Below are 25,406 nucleotides of genomic sequence, written 5' to 3'. Positions count from 1 at the left end.
ATGGGTCACATGAATCATTTAGCAGTGTCCATATTGTAGCGCACGCACACAGATGCCCGTAAGCGTGGTATGTGCGGCCTCGTCTGACTGGGAATGTGGTACGAAACACAGGGACAATACATCTGGGCGGTAAATTACAGCGACAGAGGTACAAACACGCTATCGTGGCGACATTGTAAGGATCTGTGGTGCGCGGTGATCCAACGTGTCTCGCCTACCACAGTGTCGTGAAATGGCCGCTGGCTGATTTAGTGCCACTCTGAGCCGGCAGAAACAGCTGGGCGTAGTACAGGCTGTTCTGTACGCACACTCCTTTCTGGTCCTCTAGCAGCGTGGGAAGTCGCGACAGATGGTCCGCGTGATGTAAGGTAGGTTGGCGATTTACTGGAATAACCCTAAGGAAATATAATTCATGCGTGAAAGAAATCACTTAAAAAACACCGGTTCGAACAGTAGTTGAGTACTTTTAGTCAGTCTGGGATCTTTGCCATGTTTTATTTATTTATTTATTTATTTACACGTCAAGTTCCGTAGGACCAAATTGAGGAGCAAATCTCGAAGGTCATGGAACGTGTCAGTACATGAAATTGCAACATAAAAGCAATAACAGTTAAAAATAAATGTTTATGGACCCGAAGAAAGTCATTCAATAAGTTTAAGTAAACACAGTCAACAATACAATAAGAATCAACTGAATTTTTCAGTGAACTCGTAGACAGAATAGAAGGAGTGAGCCATGAGGAAATTCTTCAGTTTCGATTTGAAAGCGCGTGGATTACTGCTAAGATTTTCGAATTCTAGCGGTAGCTTATTGAAAATGGATGCAGCAGTATACTGCACACCTTTTTGTACAAGAGTTAAGGAAGTCCATTCCAAATGCAGGTTTGATTTCTGCCAAGTTTTAACCGAGTGAAACCTGGTTATTCTTGGGAATAAGCTAATATTGTTAACAAGAAATGACAGTAAGGAATATATATATTGAGAGGCCAATGTCAAAATACCCGGACTCGTGAACAGGGGTCAACAAGAGGTTTGTGAACTTACACCACTTATTGCCCGAACCGCCCGTTTCTGAGCCAAAAATATCAGTTTAGAATGGGAAGAGTTACCCCAATATATAATACTATACGATATAAGCGAATGAAACTAAGCAAATTTACAATTAAGACTAATTTTTGAGTAGAACGATCACTCAGTCTGATACCGTGTTAAGACGCCGTGGTCTCCTGACCTTCATTGCTTACATATTCTGCCCTCACAATCATACTCTGCACATCAAGACGCTTCATTCGACCCCAAACTCAATAAGATAAAGTCAATGCTGTATGAATTCATGTAAACGATATGCAAATAAATAGTAAATCGCAAATGCGCTCCGAGATTGAAATACTCGAGGCTGGCATATGCACACACATTCCAGATACGATGGTCACAGAGGCTTTTAGTTCTGGAGACGCAAACTGCACGCCAGGGTCCCTTCGGAGGACGAGTCAACGTGAAACGCCGAGGTGACCGCCCATGGAGCGGACAGCATTTGACCGAGTAAAAGGAAGAACGACCCCGTGTTCGGCTTAAAAGCAAATTCCGCTACATTGTGTGGGAGCGCCCAGCCTACGCATTCTTTGCAACATAGCACACAGTTTCAGAGATTTTCACAGGAAGACAGCAAACGCCAAACGCCGATGCTACAGATTTCTGGATTGGTCGCTTTAAACGAAACGTCATTCTCCCATTGTAGAAGTACAATGCTGATTGGCAGATGATATTCCTGACACCTTGAGCTGAAGGAGTAATGGAAGATACCGAAAGATATACCCCTTCGTGTCTGGCATGGAGAGGGGCCGTTCTGTTGTCGCTCTTTGAGTGAGAACACGTAACGAGAGTGTGTGGGCTTGTACATGTACTCAAAGAGCGAGGAACAAGTGTCTCCACAGTACTTCACTGGGAGAGCACCTCTGTCGAGAGCGAATGGGAGTGTGACTCTGTATTGAGTCCTTGTGATTAAGTGTTGTTCACAGTGTTGGCCACCACACTTCTTGTGCGGTGTGAATGGACAGAGTTATAGTTAAACGCCTGAGAGCGAATTTTTGAATGGCATCGCGGTGGACTGGTTATCTGACCTGTGTACCACGCCAATACTAAGACTAGGGGCGAACAGGAGTGCTTGACTTCATCAAGGTTTAGGGAGAGTTTGATTGGTGAAGGTCAATCGAGATAGAACGAGAGTTATCTTATTTGTCAGCTGCGAGTGGCGCAGATAGCAGTCATCGCAGCTTACGACATTGTGCACTACAGCTATTGCGAGACCCATATTTCCTCCACAACAGTACACTTCACTGCATTTCACACGCGACAGCCTTGACCGTACCTAGCAACATTCTAATGGATAATTATTCAAGTTGAGTAGGCACGGCTCTCAGCCATTCTGCCAAGTCAATAACCATCTTAAACTTTGTATAGCAATTTCATTAGCGAATCCGTTCCTTAAGAGGTAAATTCACATTCTGAAAGAACCCCGGAAATAACTTGTTCAATTCATAACTAAAAGTGCCATTGTGATTTCTCAGCATTTTTGCTAAGTAAATAATAATTTTCGTTAATTTCATGTTTTTCTTACGCTAACTAGCACTATTCCAGTACCCAAGTATCCCACCAGTTACGTAAGAAATTTTGTGAATTTTTGTGTCATTTCCTTACAGCGGACGACTCCAGAAGATATTTATTGGTGAAAGTTTTTTAGGCATTTCTCTTTAGAGTGTTAGGAGCGTCGGTCTAACTTCTGTAGTAGTGTGGGGGTGGAAATTGCATCTTGTAGGACATCTCAGATTAATCTGTTGTGCAGAATGACAGAATAGAATCCCACGCCGTTCACAACGTTCGAATAGTGAAAATGGAAGTATTAAGTCTTTGAACAAGATCCTGAACGTGGGATTTCCACGACACATTACTATATCTCAACACCTAGAAATTTGAACTGTTCAGTTTCACTAATCATATGCCCATTCTGTGAAATTAGAACATCAGGTTTTGTCAAATTGTGTGTTAGAAACTGTAAAAACTGAGTCTTACTGTGATTTAGTGTTAGCTTATTTCCTACAAGCCATGAACTTAGGTCATGCACTGCACTAATAGAAACCGAGCCAATGTTGCACACAACATCCTTTGCTACCAAGCTAGTGTAATCAGCAAACAAATATCTTAGGGTTACCGGTAACACTAGAGGGCATATCAAATACATAAATAAGGAACAGGAGTTGCCATAACACTGATCCCTGTGGCACCGCCAACTTGACGCTCAGACCCCCACATCACAGCCGTTATCAGCATTGTGAATAATGACCTGTTGCTGCTTGTTGCTAAAGTAAGAGGTGAACCAATTGTGAGCTACTCCCCGTATTCCGTAATGGTCCAATTTCTGGAGCAATATTTTCTGATGAACAAAATCTAATGCCTTAGTTAAATCAAAAAACATGCCAAGCGATCGAAATCTTTTGTTTAGCCCATCCAGTACCTCACATAGAAAAGAGAATATAGCATTTTCGGTTGTTAAACGGCTTCTAAAGCAGAACTGTACATTTTATAGCAAATAGTGTGATATAAAATGATCAATTACCTTTACACAAACAGACTTTTCAATAACTTTTGCAATCACTGATGGCATAGAAATAGGTCCCAAATTGTATACATTATCTCTTCCTCCCCTTTTACAAAGCAGCTTTACTAATGAGTACTTTCATCGCTCAGGAAACTGACCATTCCTAAAGGAAAAATTACAAACATGGCTGAATACAGAGCTAACATGTGCAGCACAGCACTTTAATATTCTGCTAGACACTCCATCATAACCATGAGAGTCCTTAGTCTTCAGTGGTTTAATTATTGACTGAATCTCCCTCTTGTCTGTATCACAGAGGAGTATTTCAGACATCAATCTCGCAAAGGTATTAGCCAAGATAGTTATATGATTACCTGTAGAAACTAAGTTTTTATTTAATTCACCAACAGTGCTGAGAAAATAATTGATGAATACCGTACATATATCTGATTTATCAGTAACAGAAATATTTTTACTAAGAACTGACTTTATATCGTCGATCTTCTGCTGCTGACCAGACACTTCCTTAGGAAGTGACCATATGGTTTTAATTTTATCCTGTGAATTAGCTATTCTAAGAGGTGCATTCAAGTTCTAAGGCCTCCGATTTTTTTTCTAATTAACTACTCACCCGAAATCGATGAAACTGGCGTTACTTCTCGACGTAATCGCCCTGCAGACGTACACATTTTCCACAACGCTGACGCCATGATTCCATGGCAGCGGCGAAGGCATCTTTAGGGGTCTGTTTTGACCACTGGAAAATCGCTGAGGCAATAGCAGCACGGCTGGTGAATGTGCGGCCACGGAGAGTGTCTTTCATTGTTGGAAAAACCCAAAAGTCACTAGGAGCCAGGTCAGGTGAGTAGGGAGCATGAGTAATCACTTCAAAGTTGTTATCACAAAGAAACTCTTGCGTAACGTTAGCTCGATGTGCGGGTGTGTTGTCTCGGTGAAACAGCACACGCGCAGCCCTTCCCGGACGTTTTTGTTGCAGTGCGGGAAGGAATTTGTTCTTCAAAACATTTCCGTAGGATGCACCTGTTACCGTAGTGCCCTTTGGAACGGAATGGGTAAGGATTACGCCCTCGCTGTCCCAGAACATGGACACCATCATTTTTTCAGCACTGGCAGTTACCCGAAATTTTTTTGGTGGTGGTGAATCTGTGTGCTTCCATTGAGCTAACTGGCGCTTTGTTTCTCGATTGAAAATTGGCATCCACGTCCCATCCATTGTCACAACCGACGAAAAGAAAGTCCCATTCATGCTGTCGTTGCGCGTCAACATTGCTCGGCAACATGCCACACGGGCAGCCGTGTGGTCGTCCGTCAGCATTCGTGGCACCCACCTGGATGACACTTTTCGCATTTTCACGTCGTCATGCAGGATTGTGTGCACAGAACCCACAGAAATGCCAACTCTGGAGGCGATCTGTTCAACAGTCATTCGGCGATCCCCCAAAACAAATTCTCTCCACTTTCTCGATCGTGTTGTCAGACCGGCTTGTGCGAGCCCGAAGTTGTTTCGGTTTGTTGTCACACGATGTTCTGCCTTCATTAAACTGTTGCACCCACGAATGCACTTTCGACACATCCATAACTCCATCACCAAGTCTCCTTCAACTGTCGATGAATTTCAATTGGTTTCACACCAAGAAAATTCAGGAAACGAATGATTGCACGCTGTTCAAGTAAGGAAAACGTCGCCATTTTAAGTATTTAAAACAGTTCTCATTCTCGCCGCTGGCGGTAAAATTCCATCTGGCGTACGGTGCTGCCATCTCTGGGACGTATTGACAATGAACGCGGCCTCATTTTAAAACAATGCGCATGTTTCTATCTCTTTCCAGTCCGGAGAAAAAAAATCGGAGGCCTTAGAACTTGAATGCACCTCGTATTTGCATACCACAAGTTTGCGATGGGCTACTGTTGATTAACGGATAACGTAAAGACGATATAAAGAGGAGCTGGAAGATTCACCATCGGTCTGTTTAGTCAGAGCGAGGAAAAAAATGGCGGGTCCTAAAAACCAACCATATAGGACACCAAATACAATTACTTCCCAGCCTGAGGAAGACGACAACAGAAGTCTTTCCTATTGTCAACCTTCCTTTCCTGTTACAGAGAGTGAAGTTCTCTCCAAATTCGCAACGAATTTTAATGGCAGATGTTACAATAAAGGCGTTGAACACCACGGAACCAAATAAATTCCAAGGGCACTTGTCGCACGTTTAGTTAAGAAACTTTTTTGTACCTTTAGTAGACACTGAGCAGACAAAAAAAATCAAGGGATAGCGATATGCACATATACATAAGGCGAAAGTATCGCGTGCAAAAGGTGTAAAATGGCAGCGCATTGGCGTAACTGTCATTTGCACTCAGATGACTCATGTAAAATGTTTTCCGACGTCACTATGGCCGGACGGCCGGCATCAACAGACTTTGAACCCGCAATAGTGCCGGCCGGTGTGGCCGAGCCGTTCTAGGCGCTTCAGTCTGGAACCGTGCGACCGCTACGGTCGCAGGTTCGAATCCTGCCTCGGGCATGGATGTGTGTGATGTCTTTAGGTTAGTTAGGTTTAAGTAGTTCTAAGTTCTAGGGGACTGATCACCTCAGACGTTAAGTCCCATAGTGCTCAGAATCATTTGAACCATTTCAACCCACAATGGCAGTTGGAGCTAGACGCGTGGGTACATTCCATTTCGGAAATCGTTAGCATATTCAACACTCCGCGCTTCACAGTGTCAGGAGTATGCCGAGAATACCAGACTTCATGCATTAACTCTCACTATGGACAACGCAGTGGCCAACGACCTCAACTTAACGACCAAGAGCATCAGTGTTAGCGTAGCGTTGTCAGTGCTAACAGACAAGCAACACTGCGTGAACTAACCGAAGAAATCAATGTGGGACGTACGAGGAACGTATCCGTTAGGACAATGTGGCGCAATTTGGCGATAATGGGCCATTGGCAGCAGACGACCGAACCGGGTGCCTTTGCTGACGGAACGACATCGCCTGCAGCGTGTCTCATGGGCTCGTGATCATATCGGTTGACTCTAGACAACTGAAAAACCGTGATCTGTTCATCCGAGTCTCGATTTCAGTTTCTAAGAGCTCATGGCAGTGTTCGGGTGTGGCGCTAAGCCCCCAACACCACTGATCGAAGTTGTCAACGAGGCACGCAGGATTAGAGTAGTATGGAGAGCTGCATTAAACTAATCTTCGGAGTGATGGTCACAACCACCACCGCAACAACAACAACAACAACAACTTTTCCAAAAACACCAGTCGGTTTTACAAGGGTAGTTCCTATATTATGCTTGCATATACAACCTTGGGGTAGTGTTCAGAATTGCGTATAAGATCAAAGTTTTAATTCGTGTCTCACAAATGTTCAAGGAGCCCTCCCTCGTAACCAGGACAAACACCGAGACGATAGTCAAACCCGTTCTATGCATCTGCGGAATTGTCTGTAATTACTACATACATCGTGATATCATGGGAGTTCGGAAGCCGATGTTCCAATGAGAGGTCCGTACGCCTCTTAGGGGAGATCGATTGTGAGACGCTGGATGTGAAGAAGCAAACATCTTACTTGCTGGTACCAATTCAGTTGTGCTCAGCCCAGTACAAATTTAGCTCCAGCTTATCCAGTTGCTTGATTCCTGGTACCATAAACGACGCAAAGCATATGAGGCATTGGGGAGTCCTCGTTTTCGACGACGATGTATGGCTTCTGTGCTCCCCGTATCGTCACGCTGTGGCGAGTCACTTATCGACTTGAATGGAACCTAGCTTCCTCACTGACATTGAAACGTGAAAGTATGGTATTACCTTCCGCCTCCATGGCCAGAGTCGATCGACGAAAGTTTACACGTTGTCGTTTATCATCAGAAACTCCATGTGGTTGTTGAATCGTGTATGGTTCGGAACAAAACGTCACCGCAAACACCACCAGACAGATACGAGAAATGGATGGCAGGGAGAGTGCACTTAAGTACAGTACTTGCAATACTGGATCACGCCGAATAAATTACTCGTAAAAGTGGTCGTGTTGCCAACATGTTTCCAAATGGTTGTAGCGCGGAAAGTGTACGTCCATCTTCTGGGGTTGATTATCAAAGCCGTCGACGTTTACTCGTTGGTGATGAAATCAAAACCAGTATCGACGATTCACCAACGTCGCACGTTCCTCCCGCCAGCATCAGGTACACATTTGGTTTCCATTCGGAAGTTAAACCTCACCCGCTTTCGTATCTTCATACAGGTAGTCAACAAGGTACAGCCTGGTGAAACTTTTTTCAAACAGTTCGTACACTTTTAACGCGTCTAGCAGTTTACAACGTGTCTGTGGAGCACTGTTTCAGACATGCTACGCGTACACCTGTTGCGTTTTTTGCCAGCTCGGCAAAACGCGCTTGAAGAAATGCTACTGGCGAAGCGCGGCGAATAAAAGTTTTACACGCGTAATTTCGCGGGCGCTGCAAGCACCTGGGTCGTTTAGGCGGGAGACCGCGCCGCTGAGTGCCCCATTGGGCGTCGGCGGCACGTTTCGGCGCCGAGCGCACCTTCAGGCGGACGTTAACAGCGCCGCTACGGCCGTGTTTACCTCGTCAGTCGCGCAATTATCACCGCCGTCACACGCGCGCCCGGCCGTTAGACGCTCGCTTTGCATGCGCCCACTAACATACCTCAGCCCGAGCCCACTGCCTCCTGTCTTAATACGATTCGCCCCTCCACTCCCCACCAGGATGATAAGCCCCCTTCCAGCTGGTCTTCCAGGCACTCCATAACACTCCCAGCAGATAAGGGCCTCTATCTCACACCTAACGTGTCTGTGCCTGTGTGGGCGTACACGCAGGGATGAATAGCGACTGCGGCCGCAGCGCAGATATAAACGCCACCTTACCTGACAAAAAGGGTCCCGGGATGAAATATCGCCCTCGGGACACTAAAACTATTTACGCGGAGTGGCGTAACTTCTACGCCGGGCCGTTGTCGAAGCGCGGGACTGGAAATACGCGGCGAAGCAGCTCTTTATTTATCGCGAGCGGGCGCCGAACACGGCCCCCGGTCTCGGCCGTATAGCTGCCATCGCCGCCATCTGCGCCGGAGCACGGGAGGAAGCGGCGGCCGGCCGGCCGGCCACCCCGGGCGAGGTGACGTCTCACTCGGCGCGGTTTATTTCGGCCTGCTGGAGCCGGTGGGGCCGCCGACGGGCGCGAGCGGGGGCGTGGACGGAGGGACGCGACAGTCTGGGGAAGCGTGGCGGCGGGTTGAAGAGGTAGACTGCAGTGAACGAGTGTGAAGATAGGTAAGGCACCTTCCACAAATAGTACCGTTATCGTGCTGAACAGGAGAATGTGACAGTCAAGGGATGTAGAGTAGATATCAGAAATGAGGTCTGGATACTCACTTTAAATGTACCAACGGGTACCATGACGGCATCCCATAACTCATCATCTCCGTATGCTCTGAGACTCACGTCACTCATCTCCACCGCTGCACGTGGACTGAAAACCCATCACTCCAGTGTATACTCGGGTACTCGAGGACTATGTTTCCAAAGAAAGGAGAACGAGAGCACGAGCTCGCAAGTATACCTGATGAATCCTGCCACTGCCACCACATACACAAATGCTGGGCATAATGATTATTGAAGCTTCCTGGCAGATTAAAACTGTGTGCCGGACCGAGACTCGAACTCGGGACCTTTGTCTTTCGCGGGCAAGTGCTCTACCAACTGAGCTACCCAAGCACGACTCACGCCCCGTCCTCACAGCTTTACTTCTGCCAGTACCTCGTCTCCTACCTTCCCAACTTAACAGGAGCTCTCCTGTCTCCGCAATATCCTTTCTTTCAGGAGTGCTAGTTCTGCAAGGTCAGAAATAAAAACATTTAACATCCACATCGGAGATAATTTTCGTAGTAGTGAAATATACGCATGATCTCATACTAGTAAGTCCTATCATCATCACGATATTTGCACCTTACGTAGAGGATATATTTGAAGTGCAATTTCCATTATGAACTGTAGATGGAGAAGTTCATAATAATAAAAGGTATTTATTTTTCCTTCTCCATACATTGTTTGGAGAGACATTTTCTCAATTTCTCGAAATAAAATCACTCAAGCCATAAGAAAGCACAAGTAAAGTCTAGTGCGCAACAGTCATGCTATTCCAGACTGGAAGGGTGTATTGCTGCTGCCTATGGTCATTTTGAACAAAACCTGTGATGGTCTGTTGTCTCGTTACTGGTCAGAATTCACGTAACTGGTGTCCTTTAGTGTGTGCAGACACTGGTATTATCAAGCGTCGAGGTGGGAACGTTTGAGAATAAGACATCTCAGAAACGATTCTCACTAGCATCCAGCAACAAACACCACTGACATTTTAATTTACCCAGCTTTTACTTTGCTAATGTCAATAGGCATTTTTCCATTTTAAAAAGTGTATGTCTGCACAAAATACACACTTTGTAAGTGTTATTAAAATCTGTTTATTGGCTAACAATATGAACTCTTGACTATCAATCCATCCTGTGAAAACCGCGCATCCATAACACGTTCCATTTCCGCAGTATCTGCAATGCAATTTATAGGTGATTCACCCCATTATTGAGAGGAATGTCGTTACACGTATTGCCAAATGCATTGAGGTACACGGACACCATTTTGAGCATTTATTGCATTAATATGGAATTTGCAGGTAGCTGCGCTGTAACAGCATGCGTTCTCAGAAATGATAAGTTCACAAAGGTACATGTATCACATTGGAACAACCGAAATAAAATGTTCAAACCTACCTACGTTCTATATTTTAATTTAAAAAGCCTACCTGTACCAACTGTGCGTCTATATTTGTGACTATTACAGCGCCATCTATCACAAAGCGAAAACAGTGGTCTAACTAGAACATTCATATTTCTCTACGTACTACACGAATATGTAATAAAAAATGGGGTTCCTATTTTAAAAAACGCAGTTTATATCCGTTTGACCTATGGCAGCGCCATCTAGCGGGCCAACCATAGCGCCATCTGGTTTCCCCCTTCAAGCTAGACAATTTTCGTTCTTTGTAGTTTCTTCGTTTGATGCTTATTTCGTGAGATATTTGGCCCGGTCACTATCAATGGACCACCCTATATTATATATATATATATATATATATATATATATATATATATATATCTCACGGGATAGTTCTGTAGCATATTAGAAATATCGTCCCCAAGTAAAATCCCTCTCGTTTCTAACAATTGTCATTTTCTACATGACTCTGTCCTTGTTTTTACGGTATTTTGTTATTTCCTGGCATCAGAGAAGATACCTTTTGTGTATAAGAGGCTGTGATCCCATTTACAGTGCGATTAATAACGATTTTTTAAAGAAATATGTATGTATGTATGTACACGTATAGATATGTGTATAAATGTATTTATGTATGTATGTTGCATGTTTTGATGGATGTCTGTATATACGTATATTAACAGTATATACGTATATACACAGTATATACGTATAAATACAGTGTATGTGTATGTATAAAAATTTGGAAAAGTCCTGTAATATACACTCCTGGAAATGGAAAAAAGAACATAATGACACCGGTGTGTCAGACCCACCATACTTGCTCCGGACACTGCGAGAGGGCTGTACAAGCAATGATCACACGCACGGCACAGCGGACGCACCAGGAACCGCGGTGTTGGCCGTCGAATGGCGCTAGCTGCGCAGCATTTGTGTACCGCCGCCGTCAGTGTCAGCCAGTTTGCCGTGGCATACGGAGCTCCATCGCAGTCTTTAACACTGGTAGCATGCCGCGACAGCGTGGACGGTCCCGCACACCGTTAGGCCGTCTTCCGCTCACGCCCCAACATCGTGCAGCCCGCCTCCAGTGGTGTCGCGACAGGCGTGAATGGAGGGACGAATGGAGACGTGTCTTCAGCGATGAGAGTCGCTTCTGCCTTGGTGCCAATGATGGTCGTATGCGTGTTTGGCGCCGTGCAGGTGAGCGCCACAATCAGGACTGCATACGACCGAGGCACACAGGGCCAACACCCGGCATCATGGTGTGGGGAGCGATCTCCTACACTGGCCGTACACCACTGGTGATCGTCGAGGGGACACTGAATAGTGCACGGTACATCCAAACCGTCATCGAACCCATCGTTCTACCATTCCTAGACTGGCAAGGGAACTTGCTGTTCCAACAGGACAATGCACGTCCGCATGTATCCCGTGCCACCCAACGTGCTCTAGAAGGTGTAAATCAACTACCCTGGCCAGCAAGATCTCCGGATCTGTCCCCCATTGAGCATATTTGGGACTGGATGAAGCGTCGTCTCACGCGGTCTGCACGTCCAGCACGAACGCTGGTCCAACTGAGGCGCCAGGTGGAAATGGCATGGCAAGCCGTTCCACAGGACTACATCCAGCATCTCTACGATCGTCTCCATGGGAGAATAGCAGCCTGCATTGCTGCGAAAGGTGGATATACACTGTACTAGTGCCGACATTGTGCATGCTCTGTTGCCTGTGTCTATGTGGCTGTGGTTCTGTCAGTGTGATCATGTGATGTATCTGACCCCAGGAATGTGTCAATAAAGTTTCCCCTTCCTGGGACAATGAATTCACGGTGTTCTTATTTCAATTTCCAGGAGTGTATTATATAGTGTGTAAGAACGTATGCAGTTGTACATTTGTTTGTATGTACATGTATAGATATGTGTATAGATGTATGAATGTATATATACAGTATATACATATACATACACTCTGTGTGTGTATAAAAATTTGGAAAACTGCTGTAAATTTGTTGTTTGTTTGTGTTAGACGAACTCTGTAATTCTTCCAGACGACTCTCTGACTCTTTTGAAGCGAACTTGCACTTGTATACACTGCATCACATTTTTTTTCTTCCTCCCCCCATTACACACACGCACACACACACACACACACACACACACACACACACACACAGTCTAACAAAACACAGCTTCTTTAGAGCCCATCTCTTCATCTCATCCCCAGAGTCTGTCATTTTCGCCGTGTCACTGCTGCTTAGCCAAGGGTTTACACTCCCCTTCGCTTTATTAACAGTCGACCTGAACAAAGCGAGCGTAGCGCCATATCTTTATGCAGGCGGAACCACAGTAGGAAGGAAGAAAGCCAGTATAGCAGTGATTTAATAGTGGTGGCTTTATTTACTTGTGTAGTATACACAGATATCATCGTTGAACACTTACTCGCAACATTTCTACCCTCTAATCTAGAAGCAGATTCAAGAGGTGCCTGCAGCTGAGGAGGTGCTACCCCGGGCAGACTGCAGTGAACGAGTGGGACAACAGATACCACTTTGTGATTTTTCTTAGTGAAACTCACGAAAAAATGACACAGGCGTTCTGACTATGAGAATGCGACACTTTTGGAATGTAAAGAGAGGTCGGGAGATTGGGGAAGGGTGGCAGTGTGTCGAAGAGATGCTGCAGCAGCGGACGGACTGTGGTAAGTGAGAGTGCCAACATGTAGATTCGGCATGGTGTGGCGGAGAGTTGAAGACATGCTACTACTGGCTGACAGAAGTGAGGCAGTGAGCGAATAGACCAAAAAATTTCAATTTTCAAAATGAAACTCCAGAAAAAATACAATTAGCCTACAAATAACGAGATGACTTGAAGATTAGATTTAAGAAACCCGCGAAGAAAAGAATTTAAAGAATCTAGGACACTTTAAGGGCTTGAAATGGATAGGACAATATACCTACGGAAATTATTGCAGCGCAGCAAGTAGTGAATTTCTTAATCTTCATCTTCGAATGCCCTCAATTACTTCTCGAATATGTTCCCAAATCTGTCTTCCCCTACAGTTTTTGCCCTTCTCCTCCCTCCCTTCCTCCCTCCCACAGACCTGTTTTGTGAGAAAAGCGCGGACCAACTCGAACGCACCATCCCGCTGGCCTCACTGGCTGGAGAAGTGTGGAATATTTACAGTGGCGCCAACATCGTATTTCTGCCGTTTTGGCCGGTTGTTCCCCAACTTTCCGGATGGGACATAATTCTACACAATATTTTTTTTTCCTTCCTCTTCTCCACTCTTTTCTGCCTCCCCTCGCCAGGGCTGTTTTGCGTGCTTGCACGCACGAGAGATGCCGAAATAGATTTCCGTGCGGTTCGGCCGACAGAGTAGAAGCGGCTTGTACAATTAGTCTCTGTTGTCCGGCTCGCCGCCGACCGCGGTGACATTTAGTTTACGTTCAGGCGCGTATGTAGGACCGTATCTCACTCGGCCGTTGTTATCTCGAGCTCAATCCGATGAGAGTAAGACACACATCAGCCACCTATCTGCCATCTCTAGAAGGTTGGTATGTATGTAAAAAGAAACTGCTGTACGCCGGGGTCTTCTGGCATCAATTGATTTTATCTCATTTGCTGAAACCTGTAGTGCACTTGAGAAGACTGAGGAGTAGAAACCTCACGAAGACAGGAAGGATCGTTCAGCTATGCGACACAAAATGATGGTGGTGGTGATGGTTAGTGTTTAACGTCCCGTCGACAACGAGGTCATTAGAGACGGAGCGCAAGCTCGGGTTAGGGAAGGATTGGGAAGGAAATCGGCAGTGCCCTTTCAAAGGAACCATCCCGGCATTTGCCGGAAACGATTTAGGGAAATCACGGAAAACCTAAATCGGGATGGCTGGAGACGGGATTGAACCATCGTCCTCCCGAATGCGAGTCCAGTGTGCTAACCACTGCGCCACCTCGCTCGGTGACACAAAATGAATTGTCAGTGTAAATACACTATCATCAAAAGAATCCGGACACTCCCAAAAAACATACGTTTTCAATATTAGGTGCATTGCGCTGCCACCTACTGCCAGGTACATATCAGCGACCTCAGTAGTCATTAGACATCGTGAGAGCAGAATGGAGGGCTCCGCAGAACTCACGGACTTCGAACGTGGTCAGGTGACGGGGTGTCACTTGTGTCATACGCGAGTACGCGAGATTTACACACTCCTAACCATCCTTAGATCAGCTGTTTCTGATCTGACAGTGAAGTGGAAACGTGAAGGGACACGTACAGCACAAAAGCGTATAGGCAGACCTCGTCTGTTGACAGACAGAGACCGACAGTATTTCCAAACTGCATTAGGATCCACTGCAAGTACTATGACAGTTAGGCGGGAGAAAACTTGGATCTGGCGGTCGAGCGGCTGCTTATGAGCCACATATCACGCCGGTAAATGGCAAACGACGCCTCGCTTGGTATAAGGTGCGTAAACATTGGACGATTAAACAGTGTAAAAACGTTGTGTGCAGTGGTGAATCACGGTACACAATGTGGCGATCCAATGGCAGAGTGTGGGTATGGCGAATGCCCAGTGAACGTCGTCTGCCAACGTGTGTAGTGCCAACTGTAAAATTCGGAGGCGGTGACGTTATGGTGCGGTCGTGTTTTTTATCGAGGGGGCTTGTACCCCTTATTGTTTTGCGTGGAACTATCACAGCACAGACCTACATTGATGTTGTAAGCTTCTTCTTGCTGCGTCGGGCATGGATGTGTGTAACGTCCTTAGTTACGTTTAATTAGTTCTAAGTTCTAGGCGACTGATGACCTCAGAAGTTAATTCGCATAGTGCTCAGAGCCATTTGAACCATCTTCTTGCTTCCCATTGGGACGGCAACTGCATCTTTCAACACGATGGAGCACCAGTTCATAATCCACGGCCTGTGGTGGAGTGGTTACACGACAGTAACATGCCTGCAATGTACTGGCCTGCATAGAGTTCTGACCTGAATCCTATAGGACACCTTCGGGATGTTTTGGAACGCCAACTTCGTGTCGTGACTCACCGACCGACATCGATACCTCTGCTCAGTGCAGCACTCCGTGACGAATGGGCTGACATTCCCCAAGAAACCTGCCAGCACCAGGTTGAACGTATGACTGCGAGAGTGGAAGCTGTCATCAAGGCTAAGGGTGGGCCAACACCATATTGAATCCCAGAATCACCGATGGAGGGCGCTACGAACTTTTAAGTAGTTTTCAGCCAGGTGTCCTGATACTTTTGATCACACAGTGTAGCATCGAAGCAAGCGAAGGATCAGGAAACAGAAGCGCAGAGGAACATTACGACAGGGCATTCATAATCATCACCACCATCTTGTTCTTCATCATCATTGGCCGTTTAACACGTGTGTACCCAACGGGAGCAGGGAGGGGTTGTAAGGGCCAGCTCCCTCACCCTACTAGGAACAAAAAAAAAAAAAAAAAGATTTTCACAGAAATGGTTCAAATTGCTCTGAGCACTATGGGACTTAACATCTGAGATCATCAGTCCCTTAGAACCTAGAACTACTTAAACCTAACTAACCTAGGGACGTCACACACATCCATGCCCGAGGCAGGATTCGAACCTGCGACCGTAGGGGTCGCGCGGTTCGAGACTGAAGCGCCTAGAACCGCTCGGCCATATCGGCCGGCTGATTTTCACATATCGAACTTACATCCTGCCAAGCCACGCACACAGGCATGGGAATTATCACTCTGAAGGAAGCCACAGTCTTTTGGATTATATTTAAGTCATCAGTCTTCTGAGTGGTTTGTTGCTGCCAAACTCTAATTTATGTCTTGTGCACACCCATTCATTTCAAAGTGACGCTTGTACACTACATGATCAATTATTTGTTGGGCGTACTCCAGTATCTGTCTTTTCCTACAATTTTAGCCGCTACAGCTCCCATTAGCTCCCTGAAGTAACCCATGTCCCATTATCCTTTCTCTCCTTTTCGTCAGTGTTTTCCATATATTCCTTTCTTCGCCCATTCTGCGGAGAACCACCTTATTTCTTACCGTATCAGATCAACTAATTTGTCCCATTCTTCTGTAGCTAGGATCTACACTGTACAATAGCGCTTTTTTCCTTTATTGTTATTTCACCCTGCCCACCATGTGGGCGGCAAGGTGGGGTGGGGGGAATGGAGTTGTCAGCGGTATAGCCAACCTGCTCTTCAGGCAATAGGCAGTAAAAAAGCAAAGTAGACGAAGAAAAAAAACAAAAAAAAGCAGGAAACATATACACTGAGTTTAAAACTCTGTAAAGGTGAAAAATAAAATGACAGTTTTGACATATACGATGGATAAATCTTTGCATTGATAACTTAAAACAGTAATACGAGAGTAATAAAACGTAAGGGCGCATTAAAAACGTGTTGCCAAAACACTGCTATGCGAAAGAAGCACTTTCCTGTCACTAGAAACTGGAAGGCCCTGCCATGGGGGTAGGGAGTCAGTTGTTGAAGGGGAAAAGGTTAGCTGGTGAAGAGGGCAAGAATGTAGTGGTGTAAGAGTGGGGGACTGGTGGACTGCAGTGACGGAGTACGAGTGGCTGTTGTGACAAAAGAGGGGGTGGAATAGAGGGGGGAGTTGGTGACACAAATAGATGTAGGAAAATGGGGGGATGGAGAAACAAACTAAGAAACAAACTAAAAAGGGAAAAAAATGTGGAGAGGAGAGGGAGATGAAGTCCTCATAAGGAGCATTGTGTGTGGTCAACCTATAGCTGGTAGGATGGGTAAATGTTGGGACGGAGTTCATGAGCTGGGAGGGAGACGTGGTTGAAGTTTCGTTAGAAGAGCATGGAGAGGGTGTGTAAGTGGAGGGTTGGTTTATTGTGTTGATAAAGACGGGGCAGCGTATGAGGATTGGAAAGTAGAGGGGAAAAGGTTATTGGAGTCGAATTTGCGGATGGTGTAGAGTGTCCGGTGCTGTTCAGAGTGAATGAGGAGAAGCGGGAATGAGATGAGTTGGCATAGGCTCCTTGTGGAGAGGGTGAACAGATGCGGAATGTGAGGCGGAGTGCATGACTTAAATAACGCTGTCACGTCCACCGGCTTTATTTTCGACAGCTGTGAATCGCCTCTCGAATCAGCTTCTGCAACCTGCATTTACGAGTAACAAATCCGTAGGATGAACTGCGGGCCGTCCGCGCTATCAGATGCTCAGCTCTGCAGCCGCGCCTCCAGATAGTGACGCACGATTGCCCGTGGTCCTCGAGGCGTGCAAGTGTGCGCCCCATCCGTGAAAAACGGCCCAAGAGCGTCCGACTGTAATAAAATGTGCACCGCACAACGCGCTTCATTTTGCACCCTCTTACCCGGGCCGCCAAAAGAACAGGGCCACATTTGTTTTGCCCTCTGACAACATAGGATCTTCAGCTAGTGGGAGCGGCCTTTGGCGCGGTGTTGAATGCTGATAGCGTGTTAGCAAAGACTGTAATTGCCGGCGTCCCGATTGCGGAACAAATTTTCTCCTCGGTGCTAAACTAATAGGTACCCTTGCCTCTGTTCCGACAGCAGTGTTAAATGGTAAAGGTCTCCATACACAGCCCCCAGAGCCATTCTCCTATTATCTCCGTAACGTCTACTAAGGCTATACCGGCTACGTCTTCTAACGAGAGAACACGGCAAGTGCCACGACCCGACTTCCCAGGACCTTCGTATGGTGGAAGAGGATTCAAAATAAGCGAAAATAAGCGAACACGTGTTTAGGCTTATCCGTAGATATTAAAGCGTTTCTGAAAAACGACGCTGCTTCTTAACTTTATTTTATTTTTATAGTTTTCATTTATCTACCCATGTCCATACAAGGTTACTAAACCATTGTTTGCTACCAAATATATTAAGTGTAAAATTACGTCTGTATTTCACGGTAAGTATCACACATTTATTATGTAATATATGTGTGTATGGTATTTAGAGGGGTTACAGTCATTTTAAATTCACATATTCTGATATTCTCTGATCAGTTCTTAAAATAAACCTTCATTTTTCCAGAAATTCCCTCGGATGATACCGATCGTAGAAACATTCATAAAACTGCTTCCAGTCGTCTTGAAATGGATAAATACAGATCTCGCATCGTTTTCAAGGCAGTCTTATAACATACTTCCTGCAACATGGTGGAAAGATCAGGTAGCGAAGATGGTGGCGGAAAGTGACCACGCACCTTCTCTCCAAAGTAGACCATGAAGGCTCAATAATACTGAGATCTGGTGACTGTGAAGTCCAGAGGAGATGCTAAAATTGATCCTCGTGCTCACAAAACCACACGTGGACGATACGTGTTGTGCAGACTGGAGACTTGTAATCTCGGAACACAGCATCTCCATTGGGGACCAAATACTGTGCTAAGCGATGGGCCGGGCCAGCCAAAATAGTCCGCATAAACCTTGAAAATAATGGCAGACAAAGGGGCCCATGGAATACAACGGTACAGCTCCCCATATCATCACCGAAATCACGCCATGTTGCACTTCTCAGACGTGAACTAAGCCAGAACTGGGAAACAGTATCGAACAATACTCAGCTGGCCATATGTCTTTCATCCACTGCTGCATAGTCCAGCTTTTACGGCTTCGGCACCTCGTTTTCCTGTTACGTGCATCTGCATCAATGATGAGTGGTTTTGGAATTCCATCCTGACATGCAATTCCCAGCTCCATCCGTGTTGTCGTAGTACAGACAGTTTTCGCGGATGCGACATGAGCTCGTGTAGTCCTCTTACTTTTGGCCACAATCCTCCTCAACACTTGTTCGTCACCATCACTCAACATAGACCTTCGTCCGCGTTATGACTTGCCGGATGATGTTTTCCCACTTCCTCTGTATGCGGTATAAATGTTGAATACGGTGCCTCTTGAAACACCGGACACTTTCACTACCTTGGTTACGGAAGCCTCCACCATACGAGTATCAACAACTTGCCGAAGTTGGAATCCACTTAGCTCCGCCATAATGCACTCGCAACTACACAGAATACTTGCAACGTATTGAGGATATTGTGTAAGTAGGCTGTTTAGGTTTTTATGTTGGTAACGCCACGTAGCGCTCTGTATGAAAATCACTGACTGTGCTGTGTGCAGTCGGTGGCTGGTTGGCATTGTCGGAATATTCGCTATTGTAGTGTTGGGCAGTTGGATGTGAACAGCACGTAGCTTTGTGCAGTTGAAGGTGAGCCGCCAGCAGTGGTGGATGTGGAGAGAGAGATGCCAGAGTTTTGAGCGGACGATCTGGACGCGTGTCCGTAAAAAAAAAAAAAAAAAAAATATATATATATATATATATATATATATATATATATATATATATATATATATATATAAAATTAATTTTGTGACATCCAATTAAACAAACTTCCTTTTTTTGACGGACATAAAATGACTTTTGAACGCTATTAAGGTAAATACATTATTTGTTCTCTATCAAAATCTTTCATTTGTTAACTATATCAGTAGTTCGTGCCTTCAGTAGTTAGAATCTTTTATTTAGCTGTCAGTATTGGCGCTCGCTGTATTGCAGTAGTTCGAGTAACGAAGATTTCTATGAGGTAAGTGGTTCATGAAAGGTATAAGTTATTGTTAGTCAGGGCCATTCTTTAGCAGGGATCTTTGAAAGTCAGACTGCATTGCGCTAAAAATATTGTGTGTCAGTTTAGTGATGATCAGAATAAGTAAAGAGAAAACTGTCTGACTACGTTGAGCCTTACTCAGCTGTCTTTGTATCAAATAACGTAGAAGTTCACTTGCACAGTCATTCATAATTTTTCTAAGGGGACGTTTCATATTTCATAATTTTTTCCAAGGGGATTCACTTAAGAAAGGCAACTCAGTCTTCATCATCCGTACTCCAGGTGATCGTTTATCTTCGTGTTTATAGGTGAAAATCATACTGGCCAATGAATGCATCGCTGGTACCGCATCGGTCAAGACACGAGGTAAGAGCATTTCACAAGCGCTTCTGCACAGAAAATAGCCTCCCCCCAAGAGCCAACTAGAGTCCGACATACTCCAAACCTGCTTCACAGTGAATGGACATCTCTTCCAAGACATATTTCTACACTGCCCTGAAGATGGCAGCAAGGTTTCGGCTGCGAACCGCAGTACGCGAGGAGTCTCTCTCTGTCCCTCCTCCGCACGCCGCGCGCAAGAATTTGCCAAGTGTTCCCGGGGAAAAGCGCACGATTTGTGGGCTGGGGTCGTGCGCAGGCATTATTTCTCCCGCCGATGACGTGCCGCGGGATTTACAAACTGGCCGCCGTCGTAATTTGAATACGATTTAAAGAACACGAAATGGCCGTCCGGCAACTTTTTAAACTTAGTTCAGGAATAAATTTCTCCCGCTGACCTTTTTCTTGTTTGGGTCTGCCGTGGGTGCCAGTGCTCTCCCCCCCCCCCCCCCCCCCCCTCTCTCTCTCTCTCTCTCTCTCTCTCTCTCTCTCTCTCTGAGTTACGTGGCGTTGTCGCGCCTGTAGCTCATCACACAGTTTACTGTCTGCTGCCGACTCGGTCTAGCACGCCAGAGTTTTTGCCCGTACCGCGGCGCCAGGACACAGTCCCCCGGGACGATTACCAAGCTGTTTCTTTCTCCCACGCACAGCTTGCTTCGACATCTGAAGAGTGGCACGCGCCTCTCTGCACGTGGTACTTCTGGCGTGTCCCAAGCACTTGGGCTGTCTGCAACACTGTGTATCTCTGTCCCGACGCTCAGAGACAGGAGTTAAATATTCTGCTGGCCACAAAGCTCTTCATATGGTACGCCAAGTCACTTGTCGGCAGTTGAGGAATGAACAGTTTTCAAGCAACACACGTCAAAAAAAGTTTTGCATCACGCCTGTTCTTAGAACTCTGGGCGACAGACGTTGACTGTGGATACTGTATCACAGACACAGTCCCTTTAACTGTTCAGAGGTGCCACTCAACCCGCGCAAACATGTGAACAGTCATGCATGAGCAGCGCCTATTACACGGACAGGGTCCTACAGCCGATCAGTTCCAGTCGTTCCATCAGGAAGAAGGTACACAGCACGTGTCGTCTGTAGTTCAACCATGCCTAGACAGTCAATACAGTGGTTCGATCGCGTCCGCATTGTTACTTTGTGACAGGAAGAGCTCCCAACAATTGGAACTGTCCAAGCGCCTCGGAGTGAACCAAAGCGATGTTTCTCGGACATGGAGGAGACACAGAGAGACAGAATCTGTCGATGACATGCCTCGCTCAAGCTGCCCAAGGGCTACTACTGCAGTGGATGACCGCTACCTACGGATTATGGCTCGGAGGAATCCTAACAGCAACGCCACCATGTTGAATATGCTTTTCGTGCACCCACAGGACGTCGTGTTACGACTCAAACTGTGCGCAATAGGCAGCATGATCCGCAACTTCACTCCCGACGTCCATGGCGAGGTCCATCTTGGTAATCACGACACCATGCAATGCGGTACAGATGGAGCCAACAATATGTCGAATGGACCGCTTAGGATTGGCATCACTTTCTCTTCGCCGATGAGTGTCGCATATGCCTTCAACCAGACAAACGTCGAAGACGTGTTTGGGGGCAATCCGGTCAGACTGAACGCCTTAGACACAGTGTAGTGTCGCTAAGTGGAGGTTCCCTGCTGTTTTCGGATGACATTATGTGAGGCCGACATACGTCGCTGGTGGTCATCAAAGGCGCCGTAACGACTGTAGGATACGTGAATGCCATCCTCCGACCGATAGTGCAAAGGATATCGCCACCATATTGGCGAGGCATTCGTCTTCATGGAAGACAATTCGCGGCCCCATCGTGCACATCTTGTGAATGACTTCCTTCAGGATAACGACATCGCTCGACTAGAGTGGTCAGCATGTTCTCAAGACACGAACCCTATCGCACATACCTGTTATAGACTGAAAAGGGCTGTTTATGGATGACGTGATCCACCAACCACTCTGAGGGATCTACGTCGAATCGCCGTTGAGGAGGGACAATCTGGACCAATAGTGCCTTGACGAACTTGTGGATAGAACGCAACATCGAATACGGGCATGCATCAATGCAAGAGGATGTGTTACCGGTGTGTAAAGCATTATGGACCACCACCTCTGAAGGTCTCGCTGTATGGGGGTACAAAATTCATTGTGTGGTTTCAATGAGCAATAAAAAAGAGTGGAAATGGTGTTTATATTGATCTCCATTCCAGTTTTCCGTACGGGAACTCTCGGAACCGAGATGATGCAAAACTTTTTTTTGGTGTATTATTTCCTTTCAGATCAGAGTTGCAGCATACAGTAGTGCCATGGCTGAATATTTTTAGATACTTCCAGCGCGGTTATTTTCTGTGGAGAAAAGTCATTTAGCTGAAGTACTTATTTTGAAACGAACTTACCTCTTGTCTGTAACTGACGTGCCGCCTGGTTTGAGGCGCCATGTGACGGATTGCGCGGCCCCTCCCGCTGGAGGTTGGAATCCTGCCTCGGGCATCAGTAGGTGTTGTTCTTAGCATTAGTTAGTTTAAGTAGTGTGTAAGTGTAGTGACCAATGACCTGAGCAGTCTGGTCCATTACGAATTCACACACGTTTGGTAACTAATATGGTACCGTCGACGCCTATCGAATCTGATCTCTACTTAAAAACATGAAACTATTAGGTTGGTGTGTAAGTTCGTAGCGTTTTGCCCCAAGTTAAACACAACAGATACATATAACAGAGACTTTAGTCATTAGTAATATATTCTCCTTTACTATTTACAAGTCTGCCGACACTGGATAACTTATCCATTCCGCGACGGTAGAAATCACATTAACCTTCCTGGCAGATTAAAACTGTATTCCGGACGGAGACCCGAGATCGGACCCTTTGCCTTTTGCTGGCAACTGCTCTTCCAACTGAACTACCCAAGCACGATTCCCAGTTTTATATCCGCCAGTACCTAGTCTCCTACCTTCCAAACTTCACTGGCGGAAATATAGCTGTGAGTACGGGTCGTGAGACGAGCTTGGGTAGCTCAGTTTGTAGAGCGCTTGACCACGAAATGCGAAAGGTCCCGAGTTCGAGTCTCTGTCTGGTACACAATTTTAATCTGCCAGCAAGTTTAGCATCAGCGCATACTCTGCTTTGGAGTGAAAATTTCATTCTAGGAATGATATGGTTTTCCGGCGAAGAACTGGTCGAGTGATGTCCGCAGCGCATTTTCATCTAGGAAGGAAGTGCCTTATACGTATGCTCTATAGAGACCGGAGAAGGTGGAAATCTGAGGGCGGAAGAGCAGGTGAATAAGGTGGGTGCGTAATGACTTCTCAACCCAACTCCTGTATAATATTTTTCGTCAATTCTTCCGGCCGAGTCGGGGATTTTCTCTGCCTGGGGACTGTGTGTGTGTGTGTTGGCCTTATCATTTCATCATCATCATTCGTGGAAGTGTCTAAAATTGGACTGTATAAAGGGTGGGACTTTGTACTGGTGTTGATGACCGCGCACTTCAGCGTCCCACAAACCAAACATCATCATCATCATCATCATCATCGTTAATCTAGATGGCTGCGGGCGGTCGCTACCGTGCACTGTCGTCAGTTCACGCCACCTTCCTGGTCATCGTTCTCTGACTGCGTCCGCAAGATGTGTCAGTTGTTGACAGTATGTTGTGGTTGGCAGGAGAGCCAACACCATGTTACTAGAGGAGGCCGAAATGCACGCGTTTTAGCTCACGCAGGCTGGCGTGAGGTCTGGAACATGACAAGGAAATTAGAATTTAGAAAAAACGGACGTAGCTGGTGGAATACTTAACTTTAATCCATTAATGATGAACGTCGGTCTTGACGGTACATGATTCACAATATCAATAGTAACTGATAATAGCGCCTTGCTAGGTCGTAGCAAAGGACGTAGCTGAAGGCTATGCTGAAGTATCGTCTCGGCAAATGAGAACGTAAGTAGGCAGTGAACCATCGCTAGCACAGTCGGCCGTACAACAGGGGCGAGTGCTAGGGAGTCTCTCTAGACTAGACCTGCCGTGTGGCGGCGCTCGGTCTGCAATCACTGATAGTGGCGACACGCGGGTCCGAAGTATACAAACGGACCGCGGCCGATTTAAAGGCTACCACCTAGCAAGTGTGGTGTCTGGCGGTGACACCACACAGTAAATGTCAGCAGTGATGGTTACACGTCGGGGAAGCAATTTGAGGTACACCACGCCATCACTGTTCCACCAGGTGCCTATCATTAAGTTTTGTGGTTGCGCACTGGTCTTTGTATGGGGAGCCGCTGCTTTGTGTGGGCTCAAAGATTCTTTTCATTTCCTTATGTCACTAGTGTCGCGTCCCGGCACAGCCTCACCATACCAGAATGAAGTAAGTGCGAACTGCGTAGCGCACTCGGGACGTTAACGACAATGGGTTTAGTAATAAATTGGTGTCACCTTTATATCGGAGATGAGAGGGAGAGAATCTCCTTGGTTTGAAGCAAATAAGTTTCATGAAAATAGGTTACAGAACTGCAATAGGCAGAAAATATTGGTTAGTTTCTATCAAGTTTATTCTGACATATACTTATGTGAGGTGTTGGACCATAAACCCCTTAGTAAGATTCAGTCTATTTATTCGGACTTGCCACTTCAAAGCTAATTGCCGGTACATACAAGAAACAAGTACAAAGCAATCACTTGTTCTTGGGTAACACTGAAATCTCTCTAAGTAATTGAGACAACGACTGACACCCTCTGTTCAATACTAATCCAAAGAAACACTAAAAATCCCACTTGACCTGCTGTTCTTAAGTGTCCACCAGAGTCTTATCACCATCTTCTCGTTCAAAGTGGTTCAAATGGCTCTGAGCACTATGGTCATCAGTCCCCTAGAACTTAGAACTACTTAAACCTAACTAACCTAAGGACATCACACACATCCATGCCCGAAGCAGGATTCGATCCTGCGATCGTAGCAGTCGCGCGGTTCCGGACTGAGCGCCTAGAACCGCTAGACCACCGC

The sequence above is a fragment of the Schistocerca americana genome, chromosome 10 (genome assembly GCF_021461395.2).
Source record: "Schistocerca americana isolate TAMUIC-IGC-003095 chromosome 10, iqSchAmer2.1, whole genome shotgun sequence".
In the NCBI taxonomy this organism is placed as follows: domain Eukaryota; kingdom Metazoa; phylum Arthropoda; class Insecta; order Orthoptera; family Acrididae; genus Schistocerca; species Schistocerca americana.
The sequence above is the reverse complement of the archived record's forward strand: the minus strand, read 5'-3'. Positions refer to the sequence as shown.